Genomic DNA, 20,710 nt, shown 5'->3' on the forward strand with positions numbered 1-20,710 from the left:
TACGATAGTCTCCTACACAGTCAGTTTGTGTCAGTCGGTCTGACACTCGTCGATCCTGTATGTTCGTGATAGCCACATACAGTCTGGCCCGAGACTACCTCCACGAGGGTCTACGCTACGCTATATAAAATTTGATGATTTTGGTCACTTTTTCAGCTCAAGACGCACGCTGGTTTTTCAAAGCGCAACCTAACGACGATAATACATGTTGAACATTATGTTCAAGTGCAAGGAATTACCACATCTGGTTTCTTTATACGAAATCATTTACGGGAGATATTCATCATTTTCCACCCCGTATCAAAAGATTTATCGTCTGATCGTGCATAGCACATTTACGTGTCTCGATCCCGTGTATTCATTTCAGTGTCTCTGGCTGTACCAATGTAATTAATAACCGGGTGTCGGTGTGCCAGGTAGAACTGTAAAGATGTACCGGTAATTGAAATAATAGGCCTACCATATATTCCTTTGTTATTAATATTAATTGCCTTTTTTTCTTTCATTTCTCTTTCCATGTGCTGACCACATGCTGCTTTATAACACAGGTAAGTGAAATGTACATTATTTTCATAGGTTAATGCTCTGCGTGCTGATCATAGGGCTTCAACATAAAAAGTCCAGGTTTTGAGATATTTTCTCAAAATATCAAGAGATATCTTAAGGAATCTGGAATGAGCGTTTTGACAGTATTTTTTGTGGGACATGAGAGCACCTCAGACCTATCGAATTGCATTCTGAATACGAAGCATGTCTTTCTGATATCAAATAATTTTCATTTTTTAAAATCACAAAATAATACAAATTTTATGACAAATTATAAAAATTTGATATTTTTCAAATTTTGATATATAACAGTCCTCGAAGTAAATTATATAAATCTAATGATATATTCTTAAAGTGTATGTAGCAGGGAGGAAAAGCCGACGGTCAATTGAAAATTTTGACCTTTCATATTGAAGATATGGATTTTTTTCCCAAAAAAGACCTAATTTTTTTTGGTGTTTTATCCCACCTACATACACTTTAAGTTTAAATCATCAGATTTATAAAGTTTACTTCAAGTACTGTTAAATATCAAAATATCAATTTTAATGATTTGCCATAAAATGTGTATTAAATTGCGAATTTCAAAAATCAAAATTATTTGATATCAGAATGACATTCTTCGTATTCAGAATGCAATTCGATATGTCTGATGTGCTCTAATGTCCCAAAATAAATACTGTCCAAACGTTCATACCCCAGCCCTTAAACTGGTCAAGAAAATCAATCACTGTATAAGCAGTTAGGACGCGGGACTACCGATTGTTATTGTTCTGCAAGGCTCACTCAGTCATTTAATAAGGCAATACAAACGATCGAATTTGGTATTCAAATGAACAAAATTTTGAGTTACACCTTTTCAGTGTAAATTTTTTTTCTCGGCCAAATGAAAAGCAATCATTTTCATTTTTTCAGTAAATGTCAGGAAAAACTGTAATGCTTGATACTGTATTTTTTTTCAAATCTTAGTGTTAAACTTAGTCGTGAAATTCAGTCATTTAGTGTAAGATTTTCGATTTTGATAGGCTTCAACTCTGCACGCGAGCCTTTTTTTGGATCAATCTTTTAGCTTTTCAAAGTAATATAGTTCGCTAAAGAAGGATTTTTCCCAACTTTCTAACGCACATCACCGTGAGCGATATATCATAGTTTTGTCAGAATTTCCGCTTTGATTCCATAATTTTTGACTACTAGCTGAACATTTTTCAAATCTATGCGTGAAATCTTAGGCTAATACTAGCATTGTGGATCGATATCTCTGGGTGCCCGGCCTGGATACAGTGTTGCCAGAACTTCAATATAGCAAAGAAATTACCTAGTGTTTCAATTGTCATGAAATTGCTTAAACCCACCGAAAGTCATAATGAAGCAGCCAAAACAATACAAAGTTAAACATGGAAGTTTATAACAACCTATTATAATGACCTAAAGGAAAAATCATTTATGGCAACAATGAGCCTTGCATTGTAAGTCATGGTTAAAATGTGTTGAGTACCCACCCCACCCCCATAGGCCTACATAATATTACATAGCGGTATCGTATAATATTTATATAGCACGGCTATAGCTATAGCCTACATTTAGAAAGTAGGTCCTATAGCGCTAAATTATGACAAATAGGCCTACACAAACCCGAACGCAAGTCTGAGGTGTGTAATGAAAAAAAACACAAAAAAAAAACAGACAAAATGGTTTTCATACTCATGGAATCCATAGCCCCTATAAATTGAAATTGCAGGCTATCACGGGAGCAAATTTCCAAAATTCACCTCATTTACCAGAATTGGGGCTACCAAATCGCTGGTCAGGCAATCCTGGTTTTCAATGGAAAAGGGACCTGGTTGACAACAATTGAAATATCGATTATTTCTGCTGGTTGTTCTAGAGATAAAGTACTGAGTTTGACATTTTCGGAGCATGAAGGGAAAAAGGGTAAATTAAAAACGGAAATTCTGACAAAACTATAATATATAGACCCACACGATGTGCTTTACAGAGGTGGGAAATATCTTTCTTTAGCAAACTATATTAGTTTGAGACGCTAAAAATGAATTCCGTAAAAAGCTCACGGGCGAACTAAAGGCCTATAAAAATCAAAATATCACACTAAAAGACAAAATATGATGCTTGAATTTTAACACCAGGATTTTTAAAAAAAATGTATATCCAAGCACTATGTCTTTAACTGACATTACTGAAGAAAAAAAAATATTGATTTATATTTGACCGAGAAAATAAATTTCATAGCAAAAAGGTGTATCTCTGAATTGTGCTGATTTTAACATGTATCGATCGACTTTTAGCGCGACTATGCATTTCTAAAGAATTGGTAGTCCCGCGTCCTAACTGTAAGTTAGCTATCACTGGTGTCGATTGCGCCATACGTCATACTTTCGTAACTTATTCACGCATGGTTTGTAACCAATTGACTTTATGTTGTGATCATTTAATATCGTGGTTCCGAACACAGAGACCACTGAACCATGTTACGAGTCGTACTTGACTCAAGGCCAAAATCACCTTTTTCCCGAACTCACACGAATGCACAACACAAATACACTGTTTGTTTAAGCTAACAAAATCTAAGTCTTTAATTGAAAACAGAGTATGATTGGTACATATAATAACAATATACACTAAAATCACACAATCAGTTTTACTCTATCGATACTTAACCAGCAGTCTTCTTGTTGGTGATTCTAGAGTTCTTGCAATGTTCTGGACGACTGATGTAATATATCCTTATTCACTTGTCCTGCGAAAATCAGCGAAGTCCATAGTACACTTGCATTTATAAATCCTTGCATATAAAATCCTCATACGAAAATGATGATGCTTCCTCCAATCTCCTTTGCGCTGCTATCTCCACAAATATATCTCCTTGCGCTGCTTTCTCCACAAATATATCTCCTTGCGCTGCTTTCTCCAAAAATGGTGTTTCTTTCACCAATCACTCTTTTCCACAGGGAACAGGTTTCTTTAACACAGCTCCGCTGTTTTTTGACAGATGCGTGGCCTTCACAAACCCAGCAAACTCCAGCAATTTGACAGAAGAACTTTTAATCCTTTGATGAGGAAGAGCACTTTTGTGTGCTCGCTGTCTTCTTCGTTGCTGTATTAAAATTAGCTCAATTATTGGCTATATAAACTGGTTAAAATGTACTTCTTTTTTTGAAGCACGAAGACCATCACACACATGTGGAGTTTCTCAATCTCCCACGGCATTCTGTAAAGTCCCAACAAAGGCCTCCAGCTTTTTATATCAGTACTCATGCAAAAAACCCATCATCTATTAATAAACCATTACTTCAATCACATTTTCACAACATTGCTGCAATCTTGGGATTTCCCAATATTAATTATACACATTCACCTTTCACATTACATCACTTCCTGGGGGGTTCTGACTATGGTGCAATATACTGAACTGGGGATTTCCAAGTTCCAAACATAGATCTGACTTTGTTTACAATAATTTGGGGGAATACCAAAATGACTTTCCACACCATTGTCTTGCACGTACAAGGGGGTTTCCCATCTCATGAACTACTTTCAGCTTGTAAACAAAGTTAAATAATTAAATTAAATCAAATTACTCAGGGCACATCACACCCTCTCCCTTAAAAGAAGAAAGTTCGAATGTAATGAAAACTTTCTTAAATGTTTTCTTCTTTTACATCAACTTCAACATTTATCAACTTTGAGTATTTAACTCATCATACACAGTGACTACTTGTCACACAAGTTCCCTTTTAAAAGGAACTTTTGTTTATCAAGTTTTTTTATGCAATTCTGGACAGGGCATCAGCTATTACATTGTCTTTTCCCTTAATATGTTTGATGTCCAGATTGTACTCTTGCAAGGTCAAACTACACCTCACCAGTCTTTGGTTTTTGTTCTTCATCCTGTTGATGAAGGTGAGGGGATTGTGATCTGTGAAAACAAGCACAGGGTATACTGTGGTACCCAAATACACATCAAAATGTAGCAGTGCTAATAGCAATGCTAGACACTCCTTCTCAATTGTGGAGTAATTTCTCTGGTGCTTGTTGAATTTCCTTGCAAAGTAACAAATGGGGTGATCTATTTGATCTTCACCCTCTTGCATCACAACACCTCCACAGCCTATGTCACTGGCATCAAAAGTCAACTTGAACTGCTTCTGAAAATCAGGTGCAGTAAGTACTGGTGAACTCATGAGTATTGATTTGACTTTGTGAAAAGCATTTTCACACTGTTCTGACCAAATGAATTTTGCATCTTTCTTCAACAAATCAGTCAAAGGACTTGCTATCTCTGAAAAGTTTGGACAGAACTTTCTATAATAGCCAACCATTCCTAGAAATCTCATGAGTGCCTTCTTGTTTACAGGTGTGGGGTATTGCTCAATTGCTTCAACTTTGGCTTTGATAGGTTTCACCTAACCTTGACCTACAACATATCCTAAGTATGTGACTGTGGCATGGCAAAACTCACTTTTTACCAGATTGACTGTCAATTGTACTTCAGACAGCTTCTTAAACAATTGATGGAGTTGTTCCATGTGTTGTTCCCAAGTTTGACTGTAAACAATCAAATCATCTACATACGCTTCACATCCTTCTATGTCTGCCACTATTTGGTTTACCATTCTCTGAAAGGTTGCGGGTGCATTTTTCAACCCAAATGGCATAACTTTGTATTGGTAAAGACCAAATGGTATACAAAAAGCAGAAATCTCTTTGGCACGGTCTGTGAGTGGAACCTGCCAGTACCCTTTCAAAAGATCAAATTTGCTAACAAATTTTGCATTCCCAATTTTGTCAATGCAATCATCAATTCTTGGAATTGGTTTCAAGTCTGTCTTTGAATGAACATTTGCAGCCCTCATGTCTGCGACCAATCGGTATGAACCATCAGGCTTCTTCAACTCATCAAACTTCTCCGAATTTATAGTTTCAAGAAACTCTTCTGCTTTGAACTCTGCCATACTGTACTTTCACTTTCAAGACTCAGTATATTAATGTCAACTTTTTTTTTTTTTTTTACAGTGTATTTCCCGGACGAGCCCCCAATTTTTGTTACGAGTCGTACTTGACTCAAGGCCAAAATCACCTTTTTCCCGAACTCACACGAATGCACAACACAAATACACTGTTTGTTTAAGCTAACAAAATCTAAGTCTTTAATTGAAAACAGAGTATGATTGGTACATATAATAACAATATACACTAAAATCACACAATCAGTTTTACTCTATCGGTACTTAACCAGCGGTCTTCTTGTTGGTGATTCTAGAGTTCTTGCAATGTTCTGGACGACTGATGTAATATATCCTTATTCACTTGTCCTGCGAAAATCAGCGAAGTCCATAGTACACTTGCATTTATAAATCCTTGCATATAAAATCCTCATACGAAAATGATGATGCTTCCTCCAATCTCCTTTGCGCTGGTGTTTCTTTCACCAATCACTCTTTTCCACAGGGAACAGGTTTCTTTAACACAGCTCCGCTGTTTTTTGACAGATGCGTGGCCTTCACAAACCCATCAAACTCCAGCAATTTGACAGAAGAACTTTTAATCCTTTGATGAGGAAGAGCACTTTTGTGTGCTCGCTGTCTTCTTCGTTGCTGTATTAAAATTAGCTCAATTATTGGCTATATAAACTGGTTAAAATGTACTTCTTTTTTGAAGCACGAAGACCATCACACACATGTGGAGTTTCTCAATCTCCCACGGCATTCTGTAAAGTCCCAACAAAAGCCTCCAGCTTTTTATATCAGTACTCGTGCAAAAAACCCATCATCTATTAATAAACCATTACTTCAATCACATTTTCACAACATTGCTGCAATATTGGGATTTCCCAATATTAATTATACACATTCACCTTTCACATTACATCACTTCCTGGGGGGCTTTTCTGACTATGGTGCAATATACTGAACTGAGGATTTCCAAGTTCCAAACATAGATCTGACTTTGTTTACAATAATTTGGGGGAATAATAATAATAATAATAATAATAATAATAAACCGCGCTTATATAGCGCATAAACATTATAAAAAACATCTCAATGCGCATTTGAAAAGAGAAAATTGCAAAAAAGGAAGATAAACACAGCATAGCAATGCGCCTTAGATTACTACAGAAAAAAACAGAGAATACCAAAATGACTTTCCACACCATTGTCTTGCACGTACAAGGGGGTTTCCCATCTCATGAACTACTTTCAGCTTGTAAACAAAGTTAAATAATTAAATTAAATCAAATTACTCAGGGCACATCACAACCAGTTGACCTGGAAACGGTCGATTTTGACGTCCCACTATAGTACTACGGTGAATGGAGATGAGAGAATAAACTTATATAGCAATATCAACTGGACTTTATAGTTCTATTATTTGAACTTTAAAATCTACTTATATTAAAACACACGACAGTGAAATTGTACAATTTGTTCAGTATTATAAAGCACGATCATGATATCATGCGTTAATCACGGCCCTGCATTTCTTATATCGCCTTGATAAGAGTTTGAAGCCCTGTCATTTTTTGAAAAGACAGTCTTCTGGTATTTTCAAGTTTGACTATAACAGGGTTGACAATATCTTCCATAACTTGCACCACCACCACCACAAAAGTATCTGATTTCCATAAGGTAGGGGTGCGTATTTGTGTGTGTGGGGTGGGGCGGGGCGGGGTGGGGTGGGGTTGAGGGGCATACCAAAAATACACGATAGAGTGAACTGTAACCGACATTTCGATCGGCGGTAAATATTATTATTCTACTGACAAGGTTAGTGTTGTGAGTTAAAGCACGTATTGGCCTTTGGTCTTTTTTTTTTTTTTACAACGAGCTACAAAGGTACAAAGTTTAACACGGTGATTTGTTCAACCCCTTTTATCGTAATATTATAAAAACTTCAACCGTACAAGCTCATAATTGCGATCATTATCTTCACATGTTGATTACTTTATCATGTTAATTAGCGTTACAACCAAATCAGTTCAACAAAGCAGGTCTGTATGTATCTGTCTGTGCTTTTCATTCCTCATAAAGGTAAGGCTATTTACTAAAATGACACTGAATTAAACGAAGACATAAAATCATTTATCAACAGCTGCAGTGTCATGTTAAGCAACAGATTAATTATTTGAGCTTTATTCTTTTGTCATTAGATTTGTATAGTCTTGTTTTCTAAATTTGTGTTCACTTCCGGGTGTAGGACTAGAAAAATAATGGTTGCGGCATGCAAATTGACTTTTGCACGGACATTTACAATAATTCTTCATTAATTTGGCTCATGACATAGCGTAGAATTCCATCTATAAGCTATAAATGAATGTTTGTTTTTTGACGAAAGAGACGAAAGGCAGGCACCTCTACAAAAACATTATTTGGAGATTGAGCAATTATATTGATACAGGTCATACAGCGACTGTACAAACATATATCATTTAGTTAGGTCAAAAACTTCAATTTGGTGACCAATCTGGCTAATAAGGTTTGACGATTGATTCGACTTCTATGGACCATTTATAGAAAAAAAAATAGCCTCCATGATGGCGCCGCGCCGGCGGCCACCATCTTGGATTTCTGGGTAAAAATGAGGTCGTAATGTCAAAGTAATGTCAAATTTGAAATCCCTATGGTCGACTTATCCAAAAAAGTGTCTTTGTACACGATTTTAGGTCCTTTGGTTCAAAACTAATTTTTTATAAAGGGTGAAAATGATGCCGTAATGTCAAACTAATGTCAGAATCGGAATCCTTGTACTCGACATATCCGAAAAAGTGTCTTTGTGCATGATTATAGGTGCTCTGGTTCAAAACTTAAATTTTCAAAATGGTGGCGGCAGCCATTTTGGATTTTGGCCTCTAGCGAAAAATGCCGGGATTTTCGCGAGGGACATGGGGGCTATTTTATTTCTAAATGGTCCATAGAAGTCGAATCAATCGTCAAACCTTACTAGCCAGAGAGTGGTCACCAAATTTTTTGACCTAACTAATTGTAAGAGCAATCTATTGTAATGTTTTTTGTGGAAAGCGCCTGTTTGGTAAAAACAAAACAAAAAGACAAACACTCATTTAGAGGCATATGATTATACTTGTACATGGAATTTTATATTACGGTGTGCGAAAGCCGTATAGTATAGAATTGGAATTCAATCGAATCAGAGCAGTAAATTCTTATATTCCATTTATCAACTTTTGTGAAATTAGCTTTATTAGCTATATTTTATTTTCGGTGGAAGGGGATTGATCCTGCTTTTGAAACTTCATCTGAGAGGATTGAGCCAATGTATTTAAAACTTGACACTGCTCCTAGCTGTTGTCAATATCCTCCTGGATGCCATTAGCTTAGAATCGTTTAGTTACCAGCTTGTTTTTTTCTCAGCACTGATTTCCATGTCATATACGTTTGATGTATGGTCTGGGTGACCCAGCACGTTTTTACTTTTGAGATACTTGGTTTAGGCGACCCACCAAGTTCTTACCTTTAAGATGCTTGGTCTAGGCGGCCCACAGAGTTTTTACATTTGAGATGCATGGTCTAGGCGACCCACCAAGTTTTTAGCTTTAAGATGCTTGGTCTTAGGCGGCCCACAAAGTTTTTAGCTTTAAGATGCTTGGTCTTAGGCGGCCCACAAAGTTTTTGCTTTGAGATGCTTGGTCTAGGCGACCCATCCAGTTTTTAGCTTTAAGATGCTTGGTCTAGGTGACCCACCAAGTTTGAAATGCTTAAGATGACCCCCAAGATGCTTGGCCTCATGCGGCTCACCATGTTTTACCTTTGAGATGCATGGTCCAAGTGACCCACCAAGTTTTTACCTTTGAGATGCATGGTCTAGGCGACCCACCAAGTTTTAACCTTTGAGATTCTTGGTCTAGGCGACCCACCAAGTTTTAACCTTTGAGATTCTTGGTCTAGGCGACCAACCAAGTTTTTACCTCTGAGATTCTTGGTCTAGGCGACCCACCAAGTTTTTACCGTTGAGATGCTTGGTCTAGGCGACCCGCCAAGTTTTTACCTTTGAGATGATTGGTCTAGGTTTTCAGTTCTTGCCCATCTCCTGCAGAGTATCGTAGCCAGCTTTTTAGTGTGAAGGGGCAAAGCCACATTTTAGTCCACATTTGTCAATATTTGGTCCCATTTAGTCAATTTAATGACACTCTAATCTTTGCCTTTCCCATTTCCATCCATGAAAATCAGTTCGGAGGGGGCAACTTTCCAACATTTCCGGGGGAGGCAACTTTCCACCGGCTACCCCTTGGGTTTTTACCTTTGCGATGCTTGGTCTAGGCGACCCACCAAGTTTTTAGCTTTAAGATGCTTGGTCTAGGCGGCCCACAGAGTTTTTACATTTGAGATGCATGGTCTAGGCGACCCACCAAGTTTTTACCGTTGAGATACTTGGTCTAGGCGGCCCACCAAAATTTTACCTTTGAGATGCATGGTCTAGGCTACCCACCAAGTTTTTACCGTTGAGATACTTGGTCTAGGAGACCCACCAAGTTTTTACCGTTAAGATACTTGGTCTAGGCGGCCCACCAAAATTTGACCTTGGAGATGCATGGTCTAGGCGACCCACCAAGTTTTTACCGTTGAGATACTTGGTCTAGGCGGCCCACCAAAATTTTACCTTTGAGATGCATGGTCTAGGCGACCCACCAAGTTTTTACCTTTGAGATGCATGGTCTAGGCGACCCACCAAGTTTTTACCTTTAAGATGCTTGGTCTAGGCGACCCACCAAGTTTTTACCTTTGAGATGCTTGGTCTAGGCGACCCACCAAGTTTTTACCTTTGAGATGCATGGTCTAGGCGACCCACCAAGTTTTTACCTTTAAGATGCTTGGTCTAGGCGACCCACCAAGTTTTTACCTTTGAGATGCTTGGTCTAGGCGACCCACCAAGTTTTTACCTTTAAGATGCTTGGTCTAGGCGACCCACCAAGTTTTTACCTTTGAGATGCTTGGTCTAGGCGACCCACCAAGTTTTTACCTTTGAGATGCATGGTCTAGGCGACCCACCAAGTTTTTACCTTTAAGATGCTTGGTCTAGGCGACCCACCAAGTTTTTACCTTTAAGATGCTTGGTCTAGGCGACCCACCATGTTTTTACCTTTGAGATGCTTGGTCTAGGCGACCCACCAAGTTTTTACCTTTGAGATGCTTGGTCTAGGCGACCCACCAAGTTTTTACCTTTGAGATGCATGGTCTAGGCGACCCACCAAGTTTTTACCGTTGAGATACTTGGTCTAGGCGGCCCACCAACATTTTACCTTTGAGATGCATGGTCTAGGCGACCCACCAAGTTTTTACCTTTGAGATGCATGGTCTAGGCGACCCACCATGTTTTTACCTTTGAGATTCTTGATCTAGGCGACCCACCAAGTTTTTACCTTTGACATGCATGGTCTAGGCGACCCGCCAAGTTTTTACCTTTGAGATGCATGGTCTAGGCGACCCACCAAGTTTTTACCCTTTTCTTCCTCAATTTAATGACACTTTATTCTTTGCCTTCCCCATGATTTTCATCTATGAAAAACAGTTCGGAGGGGAAAACTTTCCAACATTTCTGGGGGAGGCAACTTTCCCCCGGCTACCCACTGGGTACGCCAATGCCCCTCTGCAAATCCGTCATTGTAATCAGCAACAGGAAGGTTATGTTGGTGATTGTTCTTTGTCCTATACTGACGTTGCCCTTAATGATCTTCCAACACAGCAGAGGGCGGCATAAAACAAGGGGCGGCGAAAGAAGAAGCGGCTTCAAAAAGAATTATTTAAAAAAAGGTGTAAAAATTATGAAAACGGTTTAAAAACTTGGAACTAATAGGCCTGTACATATGTTTTTGCGTTTATTGATATTTTGGCTCTTCACTTTTTCAAACCATCGGAAAAAAGGGTCAACCTTTTTAGGCTGTTGATGAAGGGGCTGCAAAATTTAAATTTTTACACCCCTCCCTCCCCGGCAGGAGCAGCCACGCTACCGGGCAAAAACATAAACAATTAAAACAAAGAAACAAACAAACACACAGACAGACAGAGATTAAGCATTACACATTTCTTGCACTGATACAGGTAAGACGATAAGAATCATCCAATTTCAAAATGGCTACAAATGGTGGTGGTGGTACCTTGAGTATAACAGATGACATTTGGCGTAAGTGTATTTAGTTTCTTTCTTTCCTTCACTTTGTTTGTTTCTTTTGTTTTTCTTTATTTACTATTTTTTCTTTCTTTATTTTTTATTATATATTTTTTATTTATTTATTTATTTATTTATTTGATATATTTTATATGGTTTATTTATTTTATTTACTCAAATTTATTTATAGGTTTGATTTGATCTATTTGATTTACTTGATTTATCTTGTTTATTTTAAAATCAGAATGAAAAATTACCAACTACATGTTGAATTTTTGGCATAATCGGGTTCGCTCTCTTTAACAAATGCATATATTAGTACCTCTGTCTTTCAGCTTTGACCAAGTCACCTGGTTTATCCGACTTTGACTGAGTCTATATCACTATGATTTGTTACTTTTATACGCCTGATTTGGACGGAATTCTGACTCTCGGACTTTGTAACAATGAGTCTGGTTCTGACTCTTATACGTCTAACTTTAACTGAGTCATCGTGACTCGATTCTGACTCTGATGCACCTGACTTTGACTGCGTCTACATGATTAAATTCTGACTCTGGCACGTCTGTCTTTGATTGAGTCACCATGCCTCTGATTTTGACCCTGGTACGTCCGACTTTGATTGACTATTCATAACTCTGATTTTTACTCTGATACGTCTGACTTTGACTGACTGAGTCACCATGATTCATATTTTGACTTTGGTTGTCTGACTTTGATTGACTTTCCATGACTCTGAGCTACTCTGATGCTTACTCTGATACGTCTGATTTTGACTGACTCACGATGATCCTGATTTTGACTCTGTGTTGTCTGACTCTCGGATTGACTCTCCATGGCTCTGATTCTCATTGTGGTACGCCTGTCTTGGACGAGTCTCCACCAGTCTCACTGCACCGTGACTCTGTTTCTAACATTTATATGTCTTATTTAGTCTGACTCTCCATGACTCTGATCCTTGTTCCGATACGTGTAATATTTACTGAGTCTCCATGACTGTGATGCTGGCTCCTATAGGCCTTAGTCGCAATGGCTATGATTCTAACTCTGTGTTGTCTGGCTTTGAGTCACAATTCTGACTCTCTCTGACCAACTCCCCAAGACTCTGATTCAGACTCTGATATCTGTCTTTGACTCACTAAGATTCTAACTATGATACGTCTGACGTGGACTTAGTTGCACTGGGTTATCTGACTTTGACTTTTTTGGCCATTAGGGTGATAAATTAGATTTCCCACAATTTTTACCAATTTATTTATGATGAAGCTAAATTTACTTTAACAAAGGAATGATGATGTCACACAGATCCATATGACAATCTATTCAGTACATTACGCGTTTCAAACATAGAGGATATTTCACAACTAACAGGACCTCTGGTTTAAGTTGAATTATAAAATGTCCGCTTGAAACAAAGGCGTCTATATAATTCTGATGAGTCTGAATCTGGCTATTTTGTCTCAATTTATTTATCTTGTTTCCTCTACACAGCTGGCATGTCAATTTGGGCTTTCGTTATCATCATGGTCTCTGTTGTTGTGATTATCATAGTAACAATATTGTTCATCAGAATGCGCAAAAATGAGTAAGTTTTATGATTGGTATTAATAGACCCTACAATCTTAAAATTCCTAATCGATTTCACTGATGACTGGTGAAACTCGCTAGATTTTCCCGCGTCAAATTTGACCTGATTCTCCACATGATTTGGGGTTAAATTTGACTAGGAAAATCTAGCGGGTGTCAAATGGAGGATCAAAAATAAAAAAATGCAAAGGCCAAATTTCATATTTAAGCTACCATCTCTCCTTGGTTTCTTTGCTGTCAATTAAAATATTATTTTTGGAGCATACACATTGTCATGGAGAACACTGAGGACATGGACGAAAGAACAGATCAATTCCCAAACCGTCAAAGTCTCAGCATGATCCGATAATGAGGTCCGATTGTTCAATGGAATGCGACAGGCGAAACTCCTACGCACGCACCGCGTATTTTCCCGAAAACGCGCACACGCAAAGCTCGCAACGTTGGCGTGATTGTTAGACCCGCACGATCGAACAATGGGCCCTCATGAATATGCGAAAATTCACAGCACACAAAACACGGGGACTTTGACTGGTTGCGAATGGTCTGTGGTAGTCTGTGACTGAGGAAATATTAGAAGCTATGCAATAATTATGAGCCCCATTTCGGGGGTAAAATTTCGAACGGCTCGCCAAAATCGCTTGCCCCCCCTCTCGGCCCGCCAAAATCGCTTGCCATGCCCCTCTCTCTCGGCCCGCCAAAATTCTTTGCCCCCCTTGAACATGATCCCAAATTCCAAACTTTAAATGGTCTAGATGTATGTTGCGAGCGCAGCGAGCAGGAAAATTTGCATATTTAAGCGTTTCCGTACCGTTTTTCTAAGCCATTTTAGAGCGTTTTATTAAAAAGGCGCCCCGTGAATGCGTGCCAAAAATCGCTTGCCCACCCTCTCGGCTTGTCAAAATTGCTTGCCCCCCTTTCGGCTCGCCAAAAATTTCTTGCCCCCCCCAATTTTACCCTCCCCCAGGGCTCATAATTATTGCACAGCCCCTTAATATTTAGAGCACATATTTGCATATGTTATTATTGAGTATCCCCGTTTCATTTTTCAGCCGAAAGAGAGAGTGGTCCGATGACGAATCGAAGAGGGAATTAGTGAAGCCGAAACGAGATTCAAATTCAAGATATAATAACAAAGAACTCTCCGGAATAGAGAACAGAGGATTGGAACAGCGCACCAGTGATGATCTACCTGCTGTGAAGATGCATGGGGAAGAAAACTCTCCACACTCTGTTCAACCAGACAAGAATCTAGGCGGTGAAAATGACCACTCCGAAGGACGTGGAACCACGAATAATAATAATCAAGTTGGGGAAGATTCAATCGCACTCTACGCTCAGCCAGACAAAACCAAAACAGTAGAAGAAGATAGAAACGAAGATGTAGACTCGGCTGTAATATATGCTCAGCCAGACGAAAATGGAAATACAGATCGCGGCGAAACCGGCTCCGAAGGTCTAGGAACTCCTATTATAGATCATGGTGATAACTTGCGCGTGTTGCGAGAAGCAGCACCGGGTTCTGACGTACTCTACGCGGTACCAATGAAAAAATCGTTTAAGAAATCAGAAAAGGAAGAAGAAGAGACGACCGTGATCTCGGAGGAAGAAAAGAAAGATGAAGAAATGAGCAAGAAGAAGGCGGAGATCAAGGTCGGTGAAATTTCTCTGCCGGAAGCTAGTGGCATGATGGGAACGGGGAGTGCGTCACTCTATGAGGAAGTCGATTTGTCCGCTGTTGCAATGGCGAGTATGAGTACGGATGACGATACACCCCGAACCGAACTATAATGTTTAATTAATAGCTCGTGGTACTAAAAAAGAAAGAAGAAGCAACCTTTTGTTTCCCGTAATAGGTAATAATGCCTCAAATCGCGAATATTTACAATAGACAATTGGATAAATATTTTAAACATTTAAGTTTAAAATCCGTAAACAAGTTCATCAGGATTGTCAATAGATATCATTTATAAAATTTCATGTAAACAAATCCAATTGATTATTTGGTAAAATGATGTTAAACATATCTAACAATGACGTTTCGTGCTACATCGTAGCACTTTCTCAAATCGACTGACCAATTCTCCCAGTCCTCCTCGTCTGCTTCCTGACGGAGCGTGACGTTGGTGGCGCTGTTTTAGGTGATTTTAGGAGTTGGTCATAGATGTGCGGCAGGAAGTGATTTCCTTCATCCCGGTTGAGTGTGTTGGACCCCCTTTTCCGTATCCAAATCGCTTCTTTTATGTGTCTTCTATTTCTGTTTTGCTCTCTGTCCTTTATGCTCGCGTCATCCCAATTGATCACATGATTGTCCTCCGCTACATGGTCAGTAATAGCGGACTTGTTGACCTCTCCTGTGACCGAGGCCTTCCTCTGAGCTCTAGTATAAGCCTTAGTTGAGGCTTTTTCTGCTTCGGGTTTGTGTTCTTTTAGCCGCGTACCTAGCACTCTAGGGGCGAATTTCTCGATAGGAGTCTTAGTAAGCCTTAGGCTTAAGGTGGCCTTGAGGCTACTAAGCCTAGCCCGCTCTCGAAGCCCGAGTCTTAACTGTAGCCGGATTTCTTGAACGCAAATTCAAGCTGGTCTTAGTGGCCTTTTAGGCTTAATGCTTGACAACCGCGTCCCTTTCTACCAGCGACTTAATTGTATAGGCAGTTGGAGGTAGATGTGCATAAACTGTTGTCCTTCACGGTTTACCGTACTAACAAGGTTACCAGCGCAAAGACTAGCCTAGACCGGCGGTCTTGTGCTTGGGCTTACTCGGTACACAACTAGATGCAAGGCTAGTATTTTTTTCTGTTTTTGTGTCTTTTATGTATTATTTTATTTCCACTTTAGGCCTACTTTATTATAAGTCCTGCTTGCATGAATGATACTTTTATACGTTTTACTCGACACATTAATTTTTCTTTGCATTTCCAAAAGAGTCAAACTGCAAGCCGACAGAAAAGGATACTTTGATTCCCCTAAAAGTAGGCCTAAAGCAAAAATTGTTTCACACTTCAAACAAATCATACGCATGTAAAACATTATTTAAGGATCATTTTGGTGCAAAAACAAAAACATAACCAACATTTGACAACCGATCGTGCGTGCTATCTACTGCTGATATTTTCATGTTCTATTTGCGAATTTAGCATGAGTGCATAGTTTAATATGATGATGATGATGATGATGATGATGATGATGATGATGATGATGATGATGATGATGGGTGGTGTTGGATGATGATGATGATGATGATGATGACGAAAGCAAGGCGTCCGATAATAAATCTCAGGCAAAAAAGAGGAAAGCATGGGAGCAAGTTCATGTGGAACGTCAAGGTTTTTGGACATCTCAAATATGGGGGGGGGGGGGGGGGCACTTCTTGTAGCAAAATATCGTAAGGTTAGTAAATTGTTGAACATGAAGGAGAAGGTTGCTCCTATTTGTTGACCGTTACAAGTTCAAGCAGATCAGTAAGCCTTAAAAAGCTTTAAAACATTGCCTTTACTGAATCGGCAGCGCGATTTAAGTTTGGTATCCGAATACTTCAGAAAAGGATCATTCCTCTCCTGAAGACGCTCACAACAGCAAATTGACGTCGAAGATTGCGTCTCGCTCCAAAAGAAAGTTCATCATTCAAAATGAGTAGGCCTTATAGCAACAGCAGGTTTAACTGACTCGAATGAACACTAAAATAAAATGGTGAAATGTTCAACTAAATCGAACAATAATTATTACTTAGGTGTACTCTCTATGTTGAATGAAAGACAGCATCTGTTTCGATTTCTCAAAAATATGAGAGAAAAACTTTGCGTTACAATTTAAGCAATTTGTCAGTTGAAATAGTCCACGGCTTACGACCTAAGACCTGCTCTAAAGCAGGGCCAAGAAAAGCCGCTGTAAGCCTGGCCTAACATGCTTGCGTAGACTACGGCTACAGAAGACTGATTTCGAGAAATGCAAATTTTACCGAAGCCTGGGGCTAATCCTACAAGCCTGGCCCACAGGCTAACGAAGCCTTGAGGCTATGGTAGCCGTGCTTCGGGGAACATGTTTTCAGTTAAGCCTGGTCTTACGACCTCTTAAGCCTTGCGGCTAGACTAGCCAACTGCTAAGCCACCCGTCGAGAAATTCGCCCTAGAGGTTTCACCTATGTAGGTTTTTTCACAGTTGCGACAGGGGATTTCATAAACGCATTCGGCTGTTTGTAATGAATCGCGTTTGTCCTTTGGACCAGAATGTTTCTTAATGTCTGGTGTGGCTTAAATGATGTTTGAATGCCATGCTTATTAAATATCCTCCTAACACGCTGCGAAAGCCCCTCCTTGTAGGGGAGGACGACCATACCCCTTTTTTAACCATAACTTCCTTTTTGGGGGTTTCTTTTTGTCCACGTCTTTGAAAGCCCATTCTGGGTACCCATTTAATTTGAGGGCTTCCTTGATTTTGCTTTCTTCCATTCGCTTGTCTTCCTCCTCTGTGATGACTTTATCCTTTCTATCCATAAGGGTTCGAATGGCGCTGAGTTTATACTGAAGTGGGTGGTGAGACTGAAAGTGGAGGTACTGATCCATGTGTGTCTTTTTACGGTACACTAACTGTTTAATGGAGTCATCGGGTTTCTTGACAATGAGGGTGTCAAGGAAGGCGATTTGTTGGTTTTCTTCTTTTTCATAAGTGAATTTGATGTTACCGGTTTTGTCTATCTGATTGATGTGTGAAGTGAGCTGTTCCGCTAATCCTTTTTTGACAATTTCTAACACATCGTCCACATATCTTTTCTAGGTTGACAGTTGACCGGGGCTGTGGCAATGGCTTCTTTTTCAAGCCATTCCATATAGAGATTAGCAACTATTGGACTAACTGGGGAGCCCATCGTGGTACCAAATTTTGTTGATACACTTGGCCGCGAAAGGAGAGGTATGTGGTAGTGAGAGCGAAAGCTAAAATCTCCATGACGTCGTCTACAGTTAGTTTGGTTCTCTCATTCAGCGAGGCATCTTCAGTTAACCGGTGCCTAATAATCTCAAGGGATTCGCTAATGGGGGTGTTAGTGAACAAAGACACTACGTCGTGAGATATGAATTCCTCGCCCTCGTCAATCATAATTTCAACTAAAGTCCTCGGCGAGATCTTTGGAATTAATGACATGGTGCTGCGACTGGCCTACTAAAGGACCTAGAATTCTGGCTAGCTCTTTGGATGTCTCGTACATACTCGAGCCGCAATAGTCAACTATAGGTCTCAAAGGGGTGCCGGCTTTATGTATTTTAGGCGTGCAGTACATTATAGAGGTGCTTTCAACAGTGGGGTAGAGTTTCCAATACTCTTTGACAGTGATATTTTCTTCTTTCTTGAACCTAGTGAGTAAGCTTACAAGCTTTTTCTTGTAACGCGCGGTTGGATCGCTCTTGAGTTTCTTATAGGTTTTGTCATCGTTTAACATGATGTTTACTTTTTCTTCATAGTTCTCCTTATCCAACACTACTGCCGGGCACTACTGTTGATTTACCTTTGTCTGCTGGCAGAATCAGAATTGTGTCCTCCTTTCTAAGGTCTTTTAAGGCAATTTTCTCTTGACTTGGTGTTATTAGTAGGGATGCCCACTCTCAATACAGTTTCCACTAGAACGATTTTTCATTTACTGTGTGCGTGCACTCACACACGTATTGTCTATGGAGAAACTGATCGATACAAGAAATCCCAGGCCTGTTAAATGGCGTACATACTTGTTTTGATCCAAATGTAGGCCTATATCAGGGTGTTTCAAGAAATTCCTGATTCCACCAGAAAACATTAACCAAACTTTTTCCTGTTTGGTCAGTAAATAGAGAGGACCTTCCTGCATGAAGAGATCAACTTTTTTAATGAAAAATTTAATGAGATGAGAACTACAACAGGTTGAAGTGACACCATTCCGTGCATCATGTGTTCAAACGCAATTATCTCCGAATTTGGAGTGAATCAGACAAGCAAACTTACATACTCATAAAATTTAACTATTTATGAAGACAAAATGTGTAGGATGTTAAGAAATTTAAGAATGTTTAAGCCTACACGCGGCCCATCTCAAATCATGCACTTCCCCGTGCACTTCTCACTACCATGTCCATTTCATAGGGAGTATAAAACCGGGGACCATCATGGCTTCCATGCACACACAGTGTATTGCTCAATGTAGTAAAGATAACCTTTGAGTTGGAGCAAATTTCTCAAAATTGGTAGTGATTAATGTTACCAAACTTATGCCATGATGAAATATAATAATTTTTGAAGATAAAATGTGCTGACCTTAAAAGATTGAACAATGTTTAAGACTACCGCTTTTCATTTGAAATAATGCACTTATTGTTCATCTCCTCTATGGAGATATTTTCCATGGCGGCCATCTATGATCATGCTTGAGGTTTCACCAAACAAACCATGGGTTTTGAGGTCTTATATTTTTTTGTTGTATGTCAACAAAATCGATTAAATTTTCAGGATGATCTTATTTTCATGTTGTTATAAGCAAATATAATGTTCCAGATAAGATAGTTAATAAATACATTAAGAAAAAGTACCTTAAAGTTGCACTTTCTGTTAGTATTCCTTTTTGGACTTTAACTTTTGAACATGTTCTAGCAGCCCTATATAAAACCGTGACACTCAAAAGGCCATATCTCTGGAATGAAACGTCCGATTAAGATTATTTAAACGCCAAAATGTTTCTTTCATCAATTCCCATCCAATAAGTTAGGTCTGAATCAATTTAAAAATACTTCAATTTTTAGTGGACATGCCTATTATTAGTGGATTTCAACACCCCTACCATTTCTGCGTGTAACTGGGCCGCGTCGCTAGCGCCAAGGCCAACACACGCTTCCTCAGTGGCCGATATAGTCATTAAGCACTGCATTGTTATTATCTGGCGCGATTGCAAAATTTAGCCCTTTGCTAGCAGCGTGGTTTGCGGGGTCGTCAAGTTGTATTTTGACTTGTTAATCACCCATTTGTTGAGTTGGGTATCACTTAGATCAATTGTCTTATCACTACCATTACTCACGCGTTTATCTGTCAAGACTCTTTTGCTTGATTTTCTTCCGTTTTCTTTCTCTTGCATCCATTCCAACTTCCGGGTTTGCCGACATTTTGTTTTGCTAAACCCACTCTCGCGAGAATTTGCGATATGATCATGAATGTCGCGTTCTACGTTGTCAGGGTAGCGGGACTGTATTTCTAGATCGCTAGTCTTAGAATTTGATTCTAAATTACTTATCTTGTTGTTAATGACACGCAAACGTTCACGAAGGAGTTCCTTTTGAGCTTTGTTGACAATATCGCGAGCTTTGTTGGTGTTAATTGGACATTTAAGTCGGAGACTGGGGGGTGTTATTCCCAAATCGCGACATCGCAAAGTAAAAACACGGTGGTTCCGGTAACGGGCCAACTTCCTCTCGTTATTCTCGTACTT

Source organism: Amphiura filiformis, chromosome 18 (assembly GCF_039555335.1).
Source record: "Amphiura filiformis chromosome 18, Afil_fr2py, whole genome shotgun sequence".
NCBI classification, from domain to species: domain Eukaryota; kingdom Metazoa; phylum Echinodermata; class Ophiuroidea; order Amphilepidida; family Amphiuridae; genus Amphiura; species Amphiura filiformis.